Source organism: Oryx dammah, unplaced genomic scaffold (assembly GCF_014754425.2).
Source record: "Oryx dammah isolate SB20612 unplaced genomic scaffold, SCBI_Odam_1.1 HiC_scaffold_25, whole genome shotgun sequence".
NCBI lineage: Eukaryota > Metazoa > Chordata > Mammalia > Artiodactyla > Bovidae > Oryx > Oryx dammah.
Genome location: NW_024070209.1, coordinates 67,238,770 through 67,260,354, shown reverse-complemented (window position 1 = coordinate 67,260,354; position 21,585 = coordinate 67,238,770). Strand labels below are relative to the sequence as shown.

The window sequence follows — 21,585 nt, the reverse complement described above, 5'->3', positions numbered from 1 at the left end:
CCTACGTTATCTATTGCAAGTCTGTGTGCTCAACGCACAATGAGGCCGAACAATACCAAAAAACCAGAGTTTGGAGCAGAGAAAGGTTTACTGCAGGGCCACACAAAGAGACAAGTGGCTCATGCCTCAAAAATCCCAAACTCCCCAAAAGCCTTCAGCAGAGCACTTTTATAGGAAAGGTGAGGCAGAGGCGTGGTTTAGTTGTTGCTGAAGCTGAAACTCCAATACTTTGGCCACCTGAATGCGAAGAGCTTACTCATTAGAAAAGACCATGATGAAGGGAAAGAGTGAAGGCAGGAGGAGAAGGGGACAACAGAGGACAAGATGGTTGGATAGCATCACTGACTCAATGCACATGAGTTTGAGGAAACTGCAGGAGATGGTAAAAGACAGAGAAGCCTGGCGTGCTGCAGTCCATGGGGTCGCAAAGAGGCAGACATGACTGAGCAACTGAACAACAACTTGGTGTCAGATCCTTTGTTCTTGAGGTAGGCCATGGAAAGGTTACCAAGTTCCTGTAAACCTCACCAAAACAAATGTTATTCTCTGTTCTGACAAAAAAGAGCAAGGTCCCAAGGCTCAACTTTCACCTTCTGAGATCCAGGTCTTAGCCAAGAAAAGGGGACCCTGCCCAGGCGTGTTCATCCAGCACCCGGCTGGGTCCTCCTGCCAGTGCCCAGATCCAGCCAAGGAGACAGACCTCAACTGGTGGCACCCTCAGTGCCAGGTCCCCAGACCCTGCCCAGCCATCTTCAGTGAGGGAGTCAGGTGCCCAGGACCCAGCTGACCCTCTGGCTTTTCAATTAAACTGGGGAGAATCATTTCCATAGGAGCAACGGGAATATATGTTATAGTAAATACCAATCAGGTTAATTCCCAGCTCACAATTGCCCCTCTTTGAGAATAGCCCCAACCACAGATGTGGACCTGAAGTCACAATGTCCAATGCCCTTGCAACTTCACCCTGACCTCTGGCCACCTCCTAGAAGTAGACAACCCATCTCAACTGTATTAATTTTGAAACTTGAATGGGGAGACTGAGGCTGGTTGAAGCTGTTACCTTAATGGCAGCAACCATACACTCCAGTTGCTGAGGATTCCACCACCCATGATCCATGGAAAATGCTGCTGCCATTAGGTGGCAGAGGTGGGGATAGGAGAGAGGTTCTGTTGCTTCAAGGCCTGGGCCCAGCCAGTGGCAAGGGCTCTAGAGTTCTGCGGGACACGGCCCTCAGCCTGTCCCCGGGCTCCCAGCTCACCTGCCAGCCCTGCCCCTCACTCCACTTTCTGCCGCAATGGCCACTATGAGGCTGACTGTTGGCGGAGCGGGACCCCTAATACTGGTGCTAATAGCCACCCACCCATTCCACCTCTATTACATCTAGAATAGTCAAAACCATAGAGACAGAAAGTAGAATGGTGGTTGCCAAGAGCTATGGGGAGGGAGCAATGAGAAGGTGCTGTTTAAGGGGTATAGTCTCAGTTTTGCAAGATGAAAAGAGTTCTGAAAATAGATGATGGTGATGGTTGCACAACAGTATGATTGTACCTGATACTATTGAACTGTACACTTAAAATTGGTTAAGATGGGGGACTTCCTGGTGGTCCAGTGGCTAAGACTGCACACTTCTAATGCAGGGGGCCCCAGGTTCCATCCCTGGTCGGGAGCTAGATACTACATGCCACAACTAAGAGATTGCCAGCGACTACTAGAAGATCCTCATGCCACAACTAAGACTTGGCACAGCCAAATAAATAATAAAAATAAATATTTTAAAAAATAGTTAAGATGATGTATTCCATGTTGTGGGTACTTTATCATGATAAAAAAAATAGGGAAAAAATACATATCCCTTGACCCAGAAATTCCACTTCCAAATATTTACCCTAGGTTAGATGAGCAAAAATATGCCAAGTGCATTCATTTCTATTGTAAAGGCAAAAATTTCAAACAACGTAAATGCCCAGCAATAGTGAATTGGTTAAATAAATTATGGCATAACCATACAGCATTCAATCCTGCAGGAATTTTGAAAAGGTGGGTTTGCCGTCATATTGAACTTGAATCCTTACACGCTATGCATATCTTAGCCAATCCACTGACACAGGTTGTGGTGAAGAAAAGTGCAGCATTTATTGCAGGCACCAAGCAAGAAGAATAGGCACCTTGTGCTCAAAAGACCAGAACTCCTACATAGCTTTCAAGGAAGGGTTTTTAAAGACAGTGTGAGGGAGGGGTTCAGAGGGTTGCATGATCAGTTTGTGTCCGTTTCTCTTACTGGTTGATGGTGCAATAACATGGAATCTCAATCATCAACCCTCTGTTTCTAATTGGTCTGGGGGCCTACATGCTGATGGTCAGCAGGCAGCTAACTTCCTCCACGTGGTGGGGATTTTAGGATCTGCAAAACAATTCAGGGATATGGCTCAGGATATTATCTATAGTCTTTGAGGAGGAACTAGAGGTCCTTGATTTTGTTTTATGGCTAAACTATTATTATTTTGTTTTGCTCAATTGCTCACCTTTGTTTCTGCATTTTTTCACTTCTCTGGTTAAATTTGTCTTTGGAACAAGAGGAAGGCCAAAGAGGTTAAAACTTTTCCACAAATAAGAAGCAGGGGGCACAGGGGTCTGTCCCTGGAAAAACACTGCAGGATCCTGCTGTGTTTCATGTTGATCTCTAAGATTATATTATTACATAATCAAGGTAGTAGAGTTTCACAGAGTGTGTATGATTTGGCCCGTGTGTATAAATTTTAAGAAATGTGTTTTGTGTGTATGTGATATGTTTACCCTAACTTCTATATAACCATAACAAATTTTTCTGAAATTCTAAATGAATTGCTAATAGTGGGGAAAGCACTAGTCTTAAAGGTGGTGAGAGTAAGATTTAATTTTAAATCTTTTTGTAGTGCTTGGATTTTTTTTCTCCAATTTGCATGTATTCATTTTAATTTTTTCTAAGTTTAAAGGAAGTGGAATCTTTTGTGCTCAAAGGCTGTGAACCTTGGAGTATGGTTTACAAATATAGCTCCATCTGGACATAGTAGCTAACCATCCTTTTTAATAGACAAAGTTTAAAAATCATAACATTAAACATTATTTTTGCCCTTCTTCCATTCTTCTCTCCTTCCAATTCCCCTTAGGTGTTCCCTGTCAAAACACAAAACCACTGAGTCTGTGGCTATTATACACAGCATACTTTGGAAGTGCTGCCTCACATTTTCCACAACTCTCCTTTCCCTTGGCACACGCAGAGCATGAACTGAAAGTTCAGTACCTATTTGAAAAATAAAATGTTCTTGGTTGCAAGTGATGCTTCTGTTTTGAAAGTCTCAAAACGGTAGTCCTGAATCCTTAATTTGCAGCACCCTTTCATGCATTTCACCTGAACACAAGAGCCCTCAGTGTTTAGGGTATCATGTCCATTGCAAGTGCCAAGCCCCAACTTCTCACTATGTGAGCATCCTCTAACTTTTCAGATGGTTTTCCATGTCTTCATGAAGGATCCTTTTACTTCCTTCTCAGAGTGGGATCAAGTAGAGAGAAGAGCCCTGGACACTTGAGCCAGGGAGAGAGCAAGCAAAATTCAGCCCCAACTTCTAGCTTGGCCACTAACTTAGATCCAATGTTCTCATCCGTGAAATGCAGATGAACTCTAGACCCCTGACCCCTATCCCCTGTCCCTGAGTTCTCACCACTGATGCTGGTACTTGGCAAAGAGCATCAAGCCCTCTTCTGCCCTCACCGTGTATATCTCAGTTATCTCCCCTCCTCTGAATGTTTCCTTTGATTTACTAGCTCTTTAAGATATTACCATAGTATATTTCCCAAGCTTTGTTGTTTAGCTTTTCCCCCTGTTTTCTCTCCTTATCCTCTTATTTTGTGCTGAAGGATGTTGCCTCTTTTACTCAATGTTTCAAATTATAAATACCAACCTATTTTTATTGTGTTTAGGTAGACACCTCTTCTTTTCCCTTCTTAAGTGAAATCACATCTCAAAGACACCCCCTCAGAGAGCATTTGTAATTTATATCATAGTCCTGAGAAGCAGGGATAAAGCTTGATGGGGCAGAAAAGATGTGAGTCTTAGAGGAACAAGGACAAGAATTGATTCCTAGCACAACTACTTCTTCTCTTAACCTGCCTGAGCCTCAGTTTCTTCATCTGTATTATGGAGGCAATAATAGTTCACTCTTGCTCACCTCCCAGGCCTCCCTGCTCCACCTGCTCAAAGCGCACAACTCAGTCTGTCCCGAGGAGCCATCATCTCTATAGGTGACACCCCCGGGGCCCAGAGGGCTTCCTTGGCGGCTCAATGGAAAAGAATTCGCCGGCAATGCAGAAGACGCAGGTTCGATCCCTGGGTTGGGAAGATTTCCCGGAGGAGGAGATGGCAATCACTCCAGTATTCTTGCCTGGAAAAGCCCATGGACAGAGGAGCCTGGCGGGCTACAGTCTGTGGAGTAGCAAAGAGTCAGACACGACTGAGCGACTGAGCCCAGCATTCTGGGGCCTAGGCCACCCAGAAGTCCTTCTCTGCTGCTGTAGTTCCCCACTCGCTGCCCTACATGACTTGACCCACTCAGCCTGTCCTCCTTGAGGAATCAGAACTCCCTGTGGACAAACAGGGAGTGGCAAGTGGAAGGAGGCCACAGAGGAGAAAGATTGTGGAGAGGCTTGAAGGGAAGTTTTTTCAGCTTTAGAAACCTTCCCTGTGAAAAGAATCCTCATGTAGTCACTGTTCCCCCAAATGGACATTTAGAATTATCTCAGAGGTAGGACTGCTGTGGGTCTGTAGGTGAATCTTCTAGCACGAGGTGACTCATGCTTTCCTTCTAATGTTCGAGAGGCCAGCGGCTCCCCTTGTGAGCAGGCATTAGCTCTCCCCGGGTGGTTTCTCCTTCACTAGGTTGCTTACCATCTAGTCACCGAGAAGAGCTGGCGGGTGTTGTTTTATTTCACACTCATGGTGTGCTGTTCTGCGTTGTTTGCGCCAACGCTTCCCACAACTTTCCTTTTCTCCCCCGGCTCCAAAAATAGCAAAAGACATTGCTGACCCGGATTTTCCACCTAAGTTTGTTTTTCACTTTGAGAGAACTCAGCACCGTCGCTGAGTGCTGCCTCAGCACCAACTAAACACTGGTGTTTAACTCCAGGACAAAGTCAGAGTTTATCCGTTTCTGCTGTGCGGCTGCTTATCTCTCTTTCTTCTTGGCATGAGAAGAAAGAAGGTTGTTTATGGTGTAAGAACTACATATGGTAATAGCTTGGATGCGCCTGGATTTTGGCACTAAATGTGTTCCTGAAACTTAATGTGTACGTAGATTTATCTTAGAGCAAAGTCAAGCTTAGCCGGAATGACTAGTAATCAGGGTTTCCATGATAACAAGTATATTGAGAGAGGGGCATCTATCCTTTATATGACACATGTGTAACCTGGTTTCCGTAGCTCACACCAGCCAGGGCATTCAAATGGGGCCACAGGACTAGTGAGCACTCAAACAATACCGGCTTCACGGATGGGCAACCTATGTAGTTGCCAGGGCTCCACACTCCAGAGAGTCCTTGTAAGGTGTTGCTGACACCATCAAGAAATCTTTAATTTTAAAACAAAGGATCTACATTTTAACTTTGCCCTGGGCCTTGCAAATTGTGTAGCCAGTCCGGTTCCCTGGCTCTTGGTCCATCTACTTTTGTTCCCCATTGCTACAGCTGCTTGTTAAATTCAGCACGCCTGATGCCCACGAGTCCTCTGGGGATGAGTTTCACAGTAGTGGATGAAGCCATCCAGTCATCTACTTTGTGCCCACTTCATTTCCTACCTCTCTGGCGCCCTCAGGCACTGTGGCCAGGACGTGCGGCAGGCCTCGGGGAGCTGCAGGCAGGGTGCCATGTCCTCGGGAGTCACCAGACAGCTGCATGTTCCCACAGAAGTGTTCTTCACTCCCTTGGTAAATACATTTTACCTCTTGCTCCAAGGCCGGTTTGCTTGCGCCACAAGTGCCTCACACAGCTTAGTGAAAAGATCGCTCAAATGTCTGTTTGTGGTTCCTCTCCTCTTTCTCTCTTGGAGCTTCCCAGGTAGCTCAGTGGCTAAGAATTCGCCTGACACCGGAGACCTGTGTTCAGTCCCTGGCTCAGGAAGATCCCCTGGCGGAAGAAATGGCAACCTGCTTCAGTATTCTTGCCTGGAAAATTCCATGGACAGAGGAGCCGGCAGGCCGGCAATATAGTCCACAGGTTGCAAAGAGTCGGACACAAGCTTACGAGCTTGCTCCCCACTCTCAGTCCCTGGATAGCAACCTGCTACCTTCCCAGTCTCCTGGCCACTGCCTCTCCTCCAAACCTTTCCTTCTCCCCTTCCAGGTACCTCCCACCACTAGAGGTTCACCAGCCACCCTTTGGCTCTTGTTTTTCTCGAACATCCTCACTAAACATGGATGAGCCCTTTTCAAAGACCACTTCATTTCCCAACTAGCTATGGGTTTTGCAGAACACCATTTCTGGTGTATGTTAATAAATGCAACAAAACAGAGGGAGTTTCACTTATCATATGAATCTGGGAAACTTCTCATATTAGATGCTTTTCTCAGAGATTTAACTAAGCACTGTTAAGTGTATTGAAATTTCAGGGAAGAAACTATTTAACTTAATGTTTACCAAATTGAGTTAGGCATTCAACATTTATTGCAAACGCACACAGAGACTCACAATTAAGTTAACATTCTGTAGGTAGTATATTTGGGGGATACTCACTAAGAATATAATAAAATTAATTTATGTAAATTCATTCTGAGCATAATTTAATCTTTCTTTGAGAATACATGAGGTACCAGTATTTACCTTTTGATCTCTGGATAAGTGGAAATTGCACTCTGAATCACACATAAAATACACTAAAGACATTTAGCCTTACACAGAGCTAGGTACGTAGTAAATACTCAGCACAGGCCTGCTGTTTTACTGAATTTAAAGAAACCCTTTGGGCCTCAGTTTCTTATACTTAGAGGTGTTGGGTGGTGGTGGTGGTGGTGGTGGTTTAGTTACTAAGTCGTGTCCGACTCTTATGACCCTATGGACTGTATGTAGCCTGCCAGATTCCTCTGTCCATGGGATTCTCCAAGCAAGAATACTGGAGTGAGTTGTCATTACCTTCTCCAGGGAGAGGGGTTGGGTTGTTGGTCTCTGCTGCTAAGTCATGTCAGTCGTGTCCGACTCTGCGCAACCCCATAGATGGCAGCCCACCAGGCTCTGTTATCCCTGGGATTCTCCAGGCAAGAACACTGGAGTGGGTTGCCATTTCCTTCTCCAGTGCATGAAAGTGAAAAGTGAAAGTGAAGTCACTCAGTTGTGTCTGACTCTTCGAGATCCCATGGACTGCAGCATACCAGGCTCCTCCATCCATGGGATTTTCCAGGCAAGCGTACTGGAGTGGGGTGCCGTTGGTCTCTAAGATCACTTAATAAACATTGGGTCTTTTATGCCAGGCACTGAAGTATGCAGAATAGGCTCCTCTTTCAAAAGAACTCACAGTTCAGTAGAAAACAAGCAATAACAAATAATGATAATACAAGATATTGTTACAAGAGATATATACTTAGTGCTATAGGACATTAAATTGGGTCTGAAAGAGTGAGCAGGGATTTGTTAGGATGTGAAAATTCAAGGAAAGGGAATTCCAAGCTAAGTGCACAGCACTTATAAATACATAGAGGTCTAAAGCACTAAAATTTTTAGAGACACTCTAGGTGTAAATTCCTTGACTTTATAAAGTTTCAATAAATTTTAATAAATTGCATAATGCAAATCATCATGCCCCAAATCAGGGTTGGATATGTTAAGTCTCCTTACAGCAGAATATTTCGAGCTTTCTAGAATTTAGGTCATATTCTGAGGTTTCCTCAAGAAAGATAAACTATTGAATACTAAACAATCCCAAGGGCTTCCCAGGTGGCTCAATGGTAAAGAATTCGCCTGCCAATATAGGAGACATGGGTTTGATCCCTGGGTCAGGAAGATCCCCTGGAGAAGGAAATGGCAACCCACCCCAGTATTCTTGCCTGGAGAATCCCATGGACGGAGGAGCCTGGAGGGCTATAGTCCAAGATGTCGCAGAGTCAGACACGACTTAGTTTCTAAACAACAGCAACCAACCCACACCCCTTCAAAGTCTACATATGCTAGGAAGCCCAGAAACAGTGGCCAAACAGCTCTGATCCTGCAAATGGTTCCCACTCTGCAAACATTTCTTCTCACATGACATTTGAATGGCTTAGCAGGATTGCTCTAGAGCCTCACGTCCCAGGCTTTTTCCGACTGTGCTCCACTGCTCCCTGGGTTTCCGTGGCAGTTTCTAGGTTTTAGTGGCTCGTTGCGACAAATAGCTTGTGTTTGTGTGTGTGTGTATATAATTACTGCAGCTTCTCAATATTTGACCTTTGAGCCTACAATTTTGTTTGTTTTGATTGATTTTTTTTTTAAAGATTTTTTGATATGGCCCATTTTTAAAGTCTTTGTTGAATTTGTTACAATATTGTTTCTGTTTTATGTTTTGGTTTGTGGGCTGAGAAGCCTGTGGGATCTTAGCTCCCTGACCAGGGAGGGGCCAAACCTGCACCCTCTGCACTTAAAGGCGAAGTCTTAACCACCACACCACCAGGGAAGTCCTGAGCCTATAGTTTTGAATCTGGTTCCTTTTTCTCTTCTATCTATCTCTTCTATCTTCATTCCATTTTAATGTGGCATAAGTGTGGCATTTTATTCAGTGCAAAGACTGTGAAGTGAAGTGAAGTCACTCAGTCATGTCCGACTCTTTGCGACCCCATGGACTGTAGCCTACCAGGCTCCTCTGTCCATGGGATTTTCCAGGCAATAGTACTGGAGTGGATTGCCATTTCCTTCTCCAGGGGATCTTCCCGACCCAAGGATTGAACCCGGTCTCCTGTATTGTAGACAGATGCTTTACTGTCTGAGCCACCAGGGAAGTTTTCTGGTACAGCAAAGACTGTACCAGAAAGATTATGGTTCAAGTGATGGTTCTCCCGGGTAGAGTATTTGTAAAATTTGTATTTCTGATAATCACACAAGAAATATTAAAGGAAGTATTAAAATATAAAACACATCATGATAATGCAGTCATAAAAATCTATAAGGAAAACTACTGCCACAGTCTCCATTCCCAGCATTCAAATGTACCAATGACTTATCATTATTCTTATTTATCAATTATTTCAGTGTGTTTCTTCCCAGTGAGGTCCCAAGATACATTTTGATTATGAATTGCTTTGTTTGTTTTATAGACAATCCTCAACTGCTATCAACTGAAACATGGTGCTTAATAAAGCAACCAGCGATGCCTTGATATATGTGCATTTGAAGTTAGGGCCTCAGGTTACTTCAGAGAGGTGACTCATTAGGAGGTAAAGCTTTTGCAGGAGTTATTTTTAAATGAACTCTTTGGCATGCACTGTCACCTAAAAAAAAAAAAAAGAAGCAGCAGCAGCAGCAGCGTTTTAAGAGGATGGACAAAAAAGAGCTAATTTAGAAACCTGAGAAAATTGAGAAATACCGGCCATTTGCTAGGCTAGAGAGGGTGCCCCAGGGGTACGGGTATAGGAACTAGACAAACAGAGCAAGGTCCCAAATAGAGGGGAGAGAGGAGCTGAGGGAAAAATTTGAGAGGTGCCTAAATTTTTTCTCTGTTGACCATGATCAGTGTTCAGTTCAGTTGCTCAGTCGTGTCTGACTCTTTGCGACCCCATGAATCGCAGCACGCCAGGCCTCCCTGTCCATCACCATCTCCCAGAGTTCACTCAGACTCATGTCCATCAAGTCAGTGATGCCATCCAGCCATCTCATCCTCTGTCGTCCCCTTCTCCTCCTGCCCCCAATCCCTCCCAGCATCAGAGTCTTTTCCAATGTTACAAGGCTTTAAATTTTTATTTTCATGAATGTCTAACATCCAAGTCACATTATGTTCAATCCACACAACCAAGTACAACACAACTGTAAAAATCGATGAAGACTACATGAAACAATTCTGCAAATATAGGGTTAGAGAAGACAAGGCAAGGTAGGAACAGACTCTATGTGATACCATTGTTTCATCTAAAAAGGGAGATGTCAATACACAAAAATATCTGATTTTCTTTTTAAATAAAAGAATAAACCATAAAACTTTTTGTTTCTTTGTTTTTTTAAAATTATCTCTTTTGGGGAAAAGGATCAGGTAGAGGGGACTGGAGAAGACAACACTGTCATCTGAATATGACTGGTTTGAGGATTTGACTTCAGAAGCTGGTAAATATTTCACGCAATTTCATTAAAATTTTTTTCATCATTTTTTAAAAAATATTAAAACCAAAATGAAACAAATAAACTAAAATGTAGTTGGAAAAGTAACAACACAGAAAGAAATGATTTCAAATGACTTTCATTTGATTTTCTTTGTTATGGTATACTTTAAAAACAAAAATAACTACATAATGGATTCCAGTAATCCAAAAAAATGGATTCCAGTAATCACATTATGGGTGGAAGTATTAGAACAGTTCTTCTAAGACAGTTGCATGTCTATTGTAAAATAAAGCAATTTGTGTTGATGTCTTTGAAGATTGGGATTTTTTTTTTTAATTTATTTATTTATTTATTTTTAATTTTTACTTTACAGTTCTGTATTGGTTTTGGCATAGATTGACATGAATCCACCACAGGTGTACGATAAGAAAGAAAATACAAATGTAACATTGGTGAAATTAGGAAACACCCTGGGAATTCCCAGAAGATTCAGTGGTTAAGACTGTGCTTCCACTGCAAGGGGTACAGGTTCGATCCCTGGTTGGACAACTGAGATCCCGTATGCAGTGCAGTCAGTCAAAAAAAAGAAAGAAAGAGATATCCTCTAGTCTTGTTTGAAAATGTCATTTGAACTCATGACATAGCTACTTTTAAAGACTAGGAGTATTTCCTAGCTCTTTCTACTGAGATGGCCTAGAAACTGTGATCAACCCAGTAGCATAAGAACCCTAGAGGCCAGACCATTGTCTCTAAATTTCAGTGCCCATTAAAAGGAATCAGGGCCCCTGAGGTAATGACTGATTCCATATCTGAGGCTGAAAATTCATGAGCTGAGACTAGAATATAAGGAATCTTATACTAGAAAACAAGAAAATTACCAGGATCATGTAAAAAAGACTCGGAAGCCAACCTGAATAAACTCCCACTGGCCAAATTTGGCACAAATGAATAGTAATAGTAATAGTAATAGTAATAGTAATGGATTGAAATACATTAAAAAACTATGAGTTCATAATGGTACTCAAAATGAAATCAAACATCTCACTAGTCAAATTCAGCAGATGGTAGGGAACCAATTCATTATTTTGAAAATTAATGAATAGGCATTCACTTTATATTTCTTGTATAATCTGTACTTCAGAGTACAAATAATTGATGAGAGATATTTCTCTTTAGAGAAGTATTCCAGCTAATAAATGAGGAAAGAATGATAGAACATCACCATTTGAAACTCCTAATATTTAATGGACTTATTAGGGGCTGCTAACACAGCAAAAAGAGAGCCAGACATTCTTTGCTTCCTAATGAGAAATACACAATACTGCACAAAATCAAACATAGATTTGATCACAGGAAATGTAGGGGACAGAGGAACATGTTGAGCACATCATAATAAAGTAGTCAGAAAAATCCAGACTGGGAAATTCTACAAGACAAGTGACTCAGCATTCTCAGCAAATAAATTGCCAGGGAGAAAAAATAACGTAAAGGTAAAACCTACAAATTCAAAGAAACTTAAGAAACACATCAACCAATTGCAATGTGTGGACCTTAGATAGATCTTGATTTGAGCAAATTCAAATCTTAAAATGTATGAGACAGTTGGGAAAATTTAAATGCTGACTGGATATTAGATGATTTTAGGGAATCAGAATTAATTTCTTAAGTGTGATGAAAGTACTGTGGGTATATTTTCAAAGAGTCCTTATATCTTAGAGATAAATACTGAAGTCATTATAGATGCAGTGAGATGAACTCATGATTATGTTTCACAGTTATCCAGGGTAGGTATATAGATGATACAAGATTAGACACAATTGATAATTATAGAAACTTGGTGAGGTGATGTATTCATTGCATGATTCTTTTTACTTAAATTTTTTTTTTCTTAATAAAAAAACCTTTTTCAACTAAAAGTAGAGCTACCCTGCAGTCTCACTTCTGGGCATATATCCAGGGGAAAACATATCTGAAATGATACATACATCCCAATATTTATTGCAGCACTATTTACAATAGCCAAGACATGGCAGCAGCCTAAATGTCCATCAACAGAGGAATGGATAAAGAAGATGTGGTACATATATAAAATGGAATATTACCCAGCCATTAAAAAGAATAAAATAATGAAGCAACATGGAAGGACTTAGAAATTGTCATACTAAGTGAAGTAAGTCAGACAGAGGGAGAAATACAGTATGACATCCCTTACATGTGGAATCTAAAAAAAAAATGATACAAATGACTTACTTACAAAGCAGAAAGAGTCTCACAGACTTAGAGAATAAATTTAGGGTTGCCAGGGAGGAGGATAGGAAGAAGGGACAGTTAGGGAATTTGGGATTAACATGTACACACTGCCATATTTAAAATGGATAACCAACAAGGACCTACTGTATAGCACAGGGAATTCTGCTCAATTTTATGTGGCAGCCTAGATGGGAGGGAAGTTTGGGAGAGAATGGATAGATGTATATGTATGGCTGAATCCCTTTGCAAACTATCATAACATTGTTAATCCTCTATATCTCAATACAAAACAAAAAGGTAAAAAAAAAACAAAAAACCCTTTTTCAAGTGCACCCTGTATGCATGTATGCTCAGTTGATTCAGTCGTGTCCAACTCTTTGTGACCCCATGGACTGTAGCCCATCAGGCTCCTCTGTCCATAGAATCTCCAGGCAAGAATACTGGAGTGGGTTGCCTTTTCCTACTCCAGGGGATCTTCCCAACCCAGGGGTCAAACTCACGCCTCTTGCGTCTCCTGCTTTGGCAGACGGATTCTTTACCACTAGCACTACCTTGGCACCCCACTCCAGTACTCTTGCCTGGAAAGTCCCATGGACGGAGGAGCCTGGTAGGCTACAGTCCATGGGGTTGCTAAGAGTCGGACACGACTGAGCAACTTCACTTTCACTTTTCACTTTCATGCATTGGAGAAGGAAATGGCAACCCACTCCAGTGTTCTTGCCTGGAGAATCCCAGGGACGGGGGAGCCTGGTGGGCTGCCGTCTATGGGGTCGCACAGAGTCGGACATGACTGAAGCGACTTAGCAGCAGCAGCAGCAGCGCTACCTTGGAAGAGTGGTGCATCAAAATTTAGGAACTTGTAGAAGGCAATGGCAACCCACTCCAGTACTCTTGCCTGGAAAATCCCATGGACGGAGGAGCCTGGTAGGCTGCAATCCTTGGGGTCGCAAAGAGTCAGACACGACTGAGTGACTTCGCTTTCACTTTTCACTTTCACGCACTGGAGAAGGAAATGGCAACCCACTCCAGTGTTCTTGCCTGGAGAATCCCAGGGAAGGCAGAGCCTGGTAGGCTGTTCTCTATGGGGTTGCACAGAGTCGGACACGACTGAAGGGACTTAGCGGCAGACACCACCCTTAGGGCAGAAAGTGAAGAGGAACTAAAAAGCCTCTTGATGAAAGTGAAAGAGGAAAGTGAAAAAGTTGGCTTAAAGCTCAACATTCAGAAAACTAAGATCATGGCATTTGGTCCCATCACTTCATGGGAAATAGATGGGGAAACAGTGGAAACAGTGTCAGACTTTATTTTTTGGGGCTCCAAAATCACTGCAGATGGTGACTGCAGCCATGAAATTAAAAGACGCTTACTTCTTGGAAGGAAAGTTATGACCAACCTAGATAGCACATTCAAAAGCAGAGATATTACTTTTCCAACAAAGGTCCGTCTAGTCAAGGCTATGGTTTTTCCAGTGGTCATGTATGGATGTGAGAGTTGGACTGTGAGGAAAGCTGAGTGCCGAAGAATTGATGCTTTTGAACTGTGGTGTTGGAGAAGACTCTTGAGAGTCCCTTGGACTGCAACGAGATCCAACCAGTCCACTCTAAAGGAGACCAGTCCTGGGTGTTCATTGGAAGGACTGATGCTGAAGCTGAAACTCCAATACTTTGGCCACCTCATGCAAAGAGTTGACTCATTGGAAAAGACCCTGATGCTGGGAGGGATTGGGAGCGGGAGGAGAAGGGGACGACAAAGGATGAGATGGCTGGATGGCATCACCAACTCAATGCACATGAGTTTGGGTGAACTCTGGGAGTTGGTGGTGGACAGGGAGGCCTGGTGTGCTGCGATTCATGGGGTCGAAGAGCGTCGGACACGACTGAGAGATTGAACTGAACTGAGACTTGGAGGGGACCCTATTCCCTCCTCTGAGGCTTGAACCGCCTCTACATTGTTCCTAAATATTGTTGCCCACATTTTGCAGGATTACTCTCAGCCCATTCCACTTGTGACAGCTTTGAAAGTTCTTTCGTATCCTGAGCAGAAATTCATCTCCCTGTATCTCTGCCACCTGTAGATTATAGGACCAGCCCTTCCTCACACAGTAGCCTCTCAAATGTTTGAAAACCAACATTCACCTGGCCCTCTCATCCTAATCCCTCATGAAGACCTTTTGAGCTCCAGCTCTAATTCTGTCCACTGTTCTGTACACCCAGGACTTTGGTTTCCTGCCATCCTGGCTGCTCTGCTTTCCTCTCAGAACAGTTTGACTTGTAAATTTGTGCTGCTCTGGAATGAAGTGATCTGGGTGTGGCCTGACAACTGCAGAGAACAGGGCTATCACCTCCCTTATTCCAGTTCCCTCATTTTTCTGTTACCCTGGGCTGGAGCCTGGATACACAAAGTCCCAAGAGCTGAGTGCTCAATTTTTAAGAATTCTGTGGGCCAGTTGTTATAAGCATCCATAATTAAAAGTTAAATTACATAAACTTAAAATCAAATATGTTATAATAAACAAAACTGAAAATACTTAAAACATCACTTGCTGATAATTTTATTCCATATTACTATTATCTCTTCTCTTGAGGTTATTTACATTGATCTCATTTGTGTAGTGGAAATACTGTCATGTACTGGCGTGCTCTGGGCTTCTCAGGTGGCGCTAGTGGTAAAGAACCCACCTACCAACGCATGAGACACAAGAGACGCAGGTTCAATCCGTGGGTCAGGAAGATCCCCTGGAGAAGGGCATGGCAACCCACTCCAGCATTCTTGCCTGGAGAATCCCATGAACAGAGGAGCCTGGTGGGCTATAATCCATAGGGTCTCAGAGAGTTGGACACGACTGAGTGACTGAGCACACGCACACACACTGGTGTGCTGCTGCAAATGTCTCCCAAACTGGATGTGAGATCATGCTGGTAGTTTGGAACTGGCCATGGTGGGAGTACTAACACCACAGAAATTGGCAGGTGCTATAAATCAAGGTGTTTTTTTTCCTCCAGAGTGCTAGTTGTTACATTTTACCACCACACTCCTAAGTGAAAGTGACATCGCTCAGTCGTGTCTGACTCTTCCCGACCCCGTGGACTGTAGCCTACCAGGCTCCTCTGTCCATGGGATTTTCCAGGCAAGAATACTGGAGTGGGTTGCCATCCTAGATGCGACCTAAAATCTTAGTTATTTTTCGCAACCACTTTATACTTCTGACTCAGATTGGGCTAAGGCTCTTAGCTTCTGCTAAAGAAGTATAACCCATTCTTATTGATACAAGTTAGTTCATCAGACCTTATATTAATAGCTTTCAAATTGCATCCTTTTAGATTTGGCTCATTGATTCTATCATCCAAGTATTCATTATACCTCCAACTTCAGGTCATCTATAAATTTAATGAGCATACTTTTTGGTATTATTCTGAAAGCATTTGTGAGGGGAAGAGGGACACAACCCTAGGACTCATCATTATATGCTTCCTTGCAGTTTGATATCAATTTGTTAGTCAGCACCTTCTGCATATAATCTATTGGTTTACTAATTACCATCAAGAATGCCATGGGATGTCCCTGGTGGTCCAGTAGTTAAGACTCAATGCTGCCAATGCAGGGGGCTCAGATTTGATCCCTGGTAGGGGAACTAAGATCCCACACGCCATGTGGTGCAGACAAAAGATAAAAAGAAAAAAAAAAAGAACACCAGAGTTCAGTTCATATTTCCCCATCTTGTCTGGAAGAATATCATGAAAATCTTCATTAGATGTCTAACCGATGTTGAAATACTCTCTCTCCAGGGAGTTTCCCAAACTACTGGGTGGATAACCCTGTCAAAGAGGGAAGGAGGTTGTCAGCCTTGGCTGATTCTGAGTAAGTTCGTTCTGAGTCCATTGCTTCTTCACCTCGTACTTGAAACTGTTACTCTAGTATGGGTTCTAGAATTTTGCCTGAGATTGAAGTTACAGACAATGGTCTACAATTTTTCTGGTGCTGCCTTCTTTTAAAAAATTAAGACATCCCACTGCTATATCTGTCTTGATGATGTCCCACAAGTCACTGACAATTGTTTGGTGATCCCATACAAAGTTTTTCTCAAGGCTCTAAGGTATTATTTCTCTGAACTCGGAATTTGAAATCACTTGGAGCAGCTCTGGACTTGTTCACATTTCATCACTCTATCTGGGGCTTCCATCTTCCCTTGCTAAGATTCATTCATTTGGCTGCTTCTCTTCATCTCACACCCTTGATGTGCAGAAGAAATGGTCTCTGCCATGAAAATCAGAAACAAAGAAAATGGAAAAGCTCTTTCCTTCATATCTCCCATTGGCAGTGGTCCCAAGATGAACATCCTGTCCTTTACTTGATGTTAGCCATCAAACTTTACTAAAATGACAGCCATAACAGAACGTTTTAGAATAACTTGAGCATATTGGGAGCTTCGGAGAAGGCAATGGCACCCCACTCCAGTACTCTCGCCTGGAAAATCCCATGGACAGAGGAGCCTGGTAGGCTGCAGTCCATGGGGTTGCTAAGAGACTGACACGACTGAGCGACTTCAATTTCACTTTTCACTTTTCACTTTCATGATTGAAGAAGGAAATGGCAGCCCACTCCAGTATTCTTGCCTGGAGAATCCCAGGGACAGAGGAGCCTGTTGGCCTGCGGTCTGTGGGGTCTCACAGAGTCGGACACGACTGATGTGACTTAGCAGCAGCAGCATTGGAAGCTTTAGCTTTTCTGATGCTAATAAATGTGTCCCACAAATATTCTAGCACATTTAATGACAATTTGATGGTAGGATAGATAAATGATGAGATTCCTGACCTTTCATAAGCTATTACATCATATCATTATCTGAATTCACAACAGTCTCCCTACCTCCTCAAGTATAGCATAATGTATATTAATCTTTAAATTTTTGATTAATTTAGTCTTGAGAATTTTTCATCTTAACGTATTTTAGTAAAACACTGCAGATAGTTCTGATATTACAAAATTACAATCAAGGGGAACTGCAAATATGTAAGAACTCAGTACATTTGGGAGCTTTTTTCTTTAATTTTATTTAGTTGATCTTTGTTATTAAAAAAAAAAAAAACTATTAATATAACCAAGTCCTGTTATTCAGCAAGAACAACCTGGAACTTTTACCTGGAACTCTTTAAGTTATGCTTATACACAGTTCCAAAAACTGTAAACAGTGTTTATGAGTTTTAACTCAAGGGCCCTAACCTAAGAGATATGAAGCCTAGGTTTTCTGTTTTGTTCTACTATCAATCAGCTGTACAATCTTGAAAAATCCCTTTGCCTTTTGTGTTCACATCTAAATATGGTCGTAAGTCCCTTCCAGATCTAAGAGCAGTAAAATGTCCAGCCATGCTGTCTATGGGTTCTTGGCTGTCTCCTCCTCTCCTCGGTAGTTGAAGTCAGTATGTGGGTATGCAGGGGGGAAAGGGAAGAAAAGTTTAAGTTGGGAACTTTGGTAGGAGTGGAGAAGGAGGAAGATAGCCCATATCATTCCTCTTAGGTTTTCTACAAGAGGTAATTTCAAAACAAAATCAAGTCAACCTATCAAAACAAGATAATGACAAGGGAGAAAGTAAAAGTTTTTGGCCAAAGCCATCTCATGATCACTATTTCCTGTCCCCACAAAGCTATCTGGACTGAGATCTTGTTAGTGAACCTCCATTTCCAGTAAATATCACTCACTCAGAACAAAAACGGGAAGCTCCCACATGTAGCCACTGGAAACAGTCCCAGATGCAGGAAGAGGTTTGTATGACATCATCTAGAAAGTTATGTATTGGGAAGGTCTGCAGATTAGAAGAATGGTTCACTTAAGAGTTCTTTTCATTAGGAATTATCCAGTATTTAGAAGTCCCAAGGTTCCTGTAAAATATATTCACTGATAAGCATGTATATTTAACCCATACATTGAAATATATGTACATATATCTATACTTTTCTGGAAATTGCACAAATATTAAATGCTGTTCATGTGTGTAAACATTTGATTAAAGAGTAGGAAAAAATAAACAAATATTATTGTTCTTTTATATGTGAAAAAGGTTTTGCTCATGCTTTTAAAAATGTCAGTTGTTTTAGTAAAAATGATACGTGCTCGTTGCAAAATACTGAAACAGATCAGAAAAGCACAAAGAAAATAATAAAAATCCACTGACGTTTCATGAGCCAGAAATAAACATTGACAGAATTTTGGTAGTCACTTCAGACATTTTTCTGTGCATATACGTGTTTAATTTTACAGGAGTGGATTGTTTTGTACTTGCTGCATTGTGTTCTTCCTTCCTGCTCAATGTCACTAACATCTTCATGTGTCACCAAATATAGGTATATGGTGTGACTTTTAAGGACTCTATAGTTCTTCATTTCGTTTGTTACGTGTAGTTAGTCGATTCCATATGGATGAAAATATAGGTTGTTGAGAAAGAGCTTTTTTAAGCTTCAAAAGAACAGTTATGTAAAGAATGTAAAGTTATGTTAAGTAACATATTTGCAAAAGAATCTGGTTTGGTTGTTCCTCCTGCAAAAGCCTGAAATATTATAAATGCAGTGAGTGTTATAGACTTGTAAAATGTATCTTATTTATTACTGAGCTGTTAATACAATTAAATGTTTTAAAGCAAAAATGAATCATGAAGTACAACTAAGTAGATTTAACAACATAGAATTGTAAAATCTCATGAAGAAATTTAAAAAATAAAATAGAGCTCAATATCACTAATTATTAAATGCATGAAATTAAAACAATAGGCCACTTTTTCACCAATAATATAAAAGACTTTAATGTTGCATTAATACATACTAAGTAATGAGTTTGTTTAGTCACTAAGTCATGTCCAACTCTTTTGCAAAGCCATGGACTGTCACCCACAAGGCTTCTCTGTCCGTGGGATTTCCCAGGCAAGAATACTGGAATGGGTTGCCATTTGCTTCTCCAGGCAATCTATGGTGAAGTTGGTAAAGAATCTGCCTGCCAATGCAGAGACACGAAAGACCTGGGTTCGATCCTTGGGTTGGGAAGATCCCCTGGAGGAGGAAATGGCAACCCACTCCAGTATTCCTGCTTGGAAAATTCCATGGACAGAGCAGCCTGGGGAGGTTATGGCCCATGGGATCATAAAGAGTCAGACATCACTGAACATACACAGGGATTGAACTCACATACCTATATTGGCAGGCAGATTCTTTATCACTGAGTCACCAGGGAGAACTTCAGTTCAGTACAGTCGCTCAGCTGTATCCTACTCTTTGTGACACATGGACTGCAGCACGCCAGGCCTCCCTGTCCATCATCAACTCCTGGAGTTTACTCAAACTTGTGTCCATTGAGTCGGTGATGCCATCCAACCTTCTCATCTTTTGTCATTCCCTTCTCCTCTCGCCTTCAATCTTTTCCAGCACAGGGTCTTTTCCAATGAGTCAGTTCTTCACATCAAGTGGCCAAAGTATTGGAGTTTCAGCTTCAGCATCCACCCTTCCAATGAATATTCAGGACTGATTTCCTTTAGGATGGACTGGTTGGATCTCTTTGCTGTCCAAAGGACTCTCAAGCATCTTCTCCAACACCACAGTTCAAAAGCATCAATTCTTCGGCACTTAGTTTTCTTTATAGTCCAACTCTCACATCCATACATGACTACTGGAGAAACCATAGCTTTGACTAGGTGGAACTTTGTTGGCAAAGTAATGTCTGCTTCTTAGTATGCTATGTTGGTCTTAGTATGTCTATGTTGGTCATAACTTTTCTTCTAAGAAGCAAGCATCTTTTAATTTCATGGCTGCAGTCACCATCTGCAGTGATTTTGGAGCCCAAAAAAATAAAGTCTGTCACTGTTTCCACTGTTTCCCCATCTATTTGCATGAAGTGATGGGACCAGATGCCATGATCTTCATTTTCTGAATGTTGAGCTTTAAGCCAACTTTTTCACTCTCCTCTTTCACTTTCAAGAGGCTCTTAAGTTCTTCTTCGCTTTCTGCCATAATGGTGGTGTCATCTGCATATCTGAGGTAATTGATATTTCTCCTGGCAATCTTGATTCCAACTTGTGGTTCACCCAGCCCAGCATTTCTCATGATGTACTCTGCATATAAGTTAAATAAGCAGGGTGACAATACATAGCCTTGATGCACTCCTTTCCCTATTTGGAACCAGTCTGTTGTTCCATGTCCAATTCTAACTGTTGCTTCATGACCTGCATAGAAATTTCTCAGGAGGCAGGTCAAGTGGTCTGGTATTCCTATCTTTTGAAGAATTTTCCACAGTTTGTTGTGATCCACACAGTCAGACTTTGGCATAGTCAATAAAGCAGAAGTAGATGTTTTTCTGGAACTTTCTTGCTTTTTCAGTGATCCAAAGGATGTTGGCAGTTTGATTTCTGGTTTCTCTGCCTTTTCTAGCAGAAACATCCAGCTTGAACATCTGGAAGTTCACGGTTCATGTACGGTTAAAGCCTGGCTTGGATAATTTTGAGCATTACTTTGCTAGCTTGTGAGATAAGTGAAATTGTGTGGTAGTTTGAGCATTTTTTGGCATTGCCTTTCTTTGGGATTGGAATGAAAACTGACCTTTTCCAGTCCTGTGGCCACTACTGAATTTTCCAAATTTGCTGGCATATTGAGTGCAGCACTTTCACAGCACCATCTTTTAGGATTTGAAATAGCTCAACTGGAATTCCATCACCCCTACTACCTTTGTTCATAGTGACGCTTCGTAAGGCCCACTTGACTTCACATTCCAGGATGTCTGGCTCTAGGTGATTGATCACACCATCGTGATTATCTGGGTGGTGAAGAACTTTTTTGTACAGTTCTTCTGTGTATTCTTGCCACCTCTTCTTAATATCTTCTGCTTCTGTTAGGTCCATACCATTTCTGTCCTTTATTGTGCCCATCTTTGCATGAAATGTTCCCTTGGTATCTCTAATTTTCTTGAAGAGATCTCTCTCTAGTCTTTCCCATTCTGTTGTTTTCCTCTATTTCTTTGCATTGATCATTGAAGAGGGCTTTCTTTTCTCTCCTTGCTA

At 41.9% G+C, this 21,585-nt stretch overlaps 1 pseudogene; it reads left to right on the top strand.

The window, feature by feature from the left end:
- Positions 1–5,895: 5,895 nt before the first annotated feature.
- Positions 5,896–21,585, top strand: part of LOC120852274 — a 32,749-nt pseudogene continuing 17,059 nt past the window's right edge.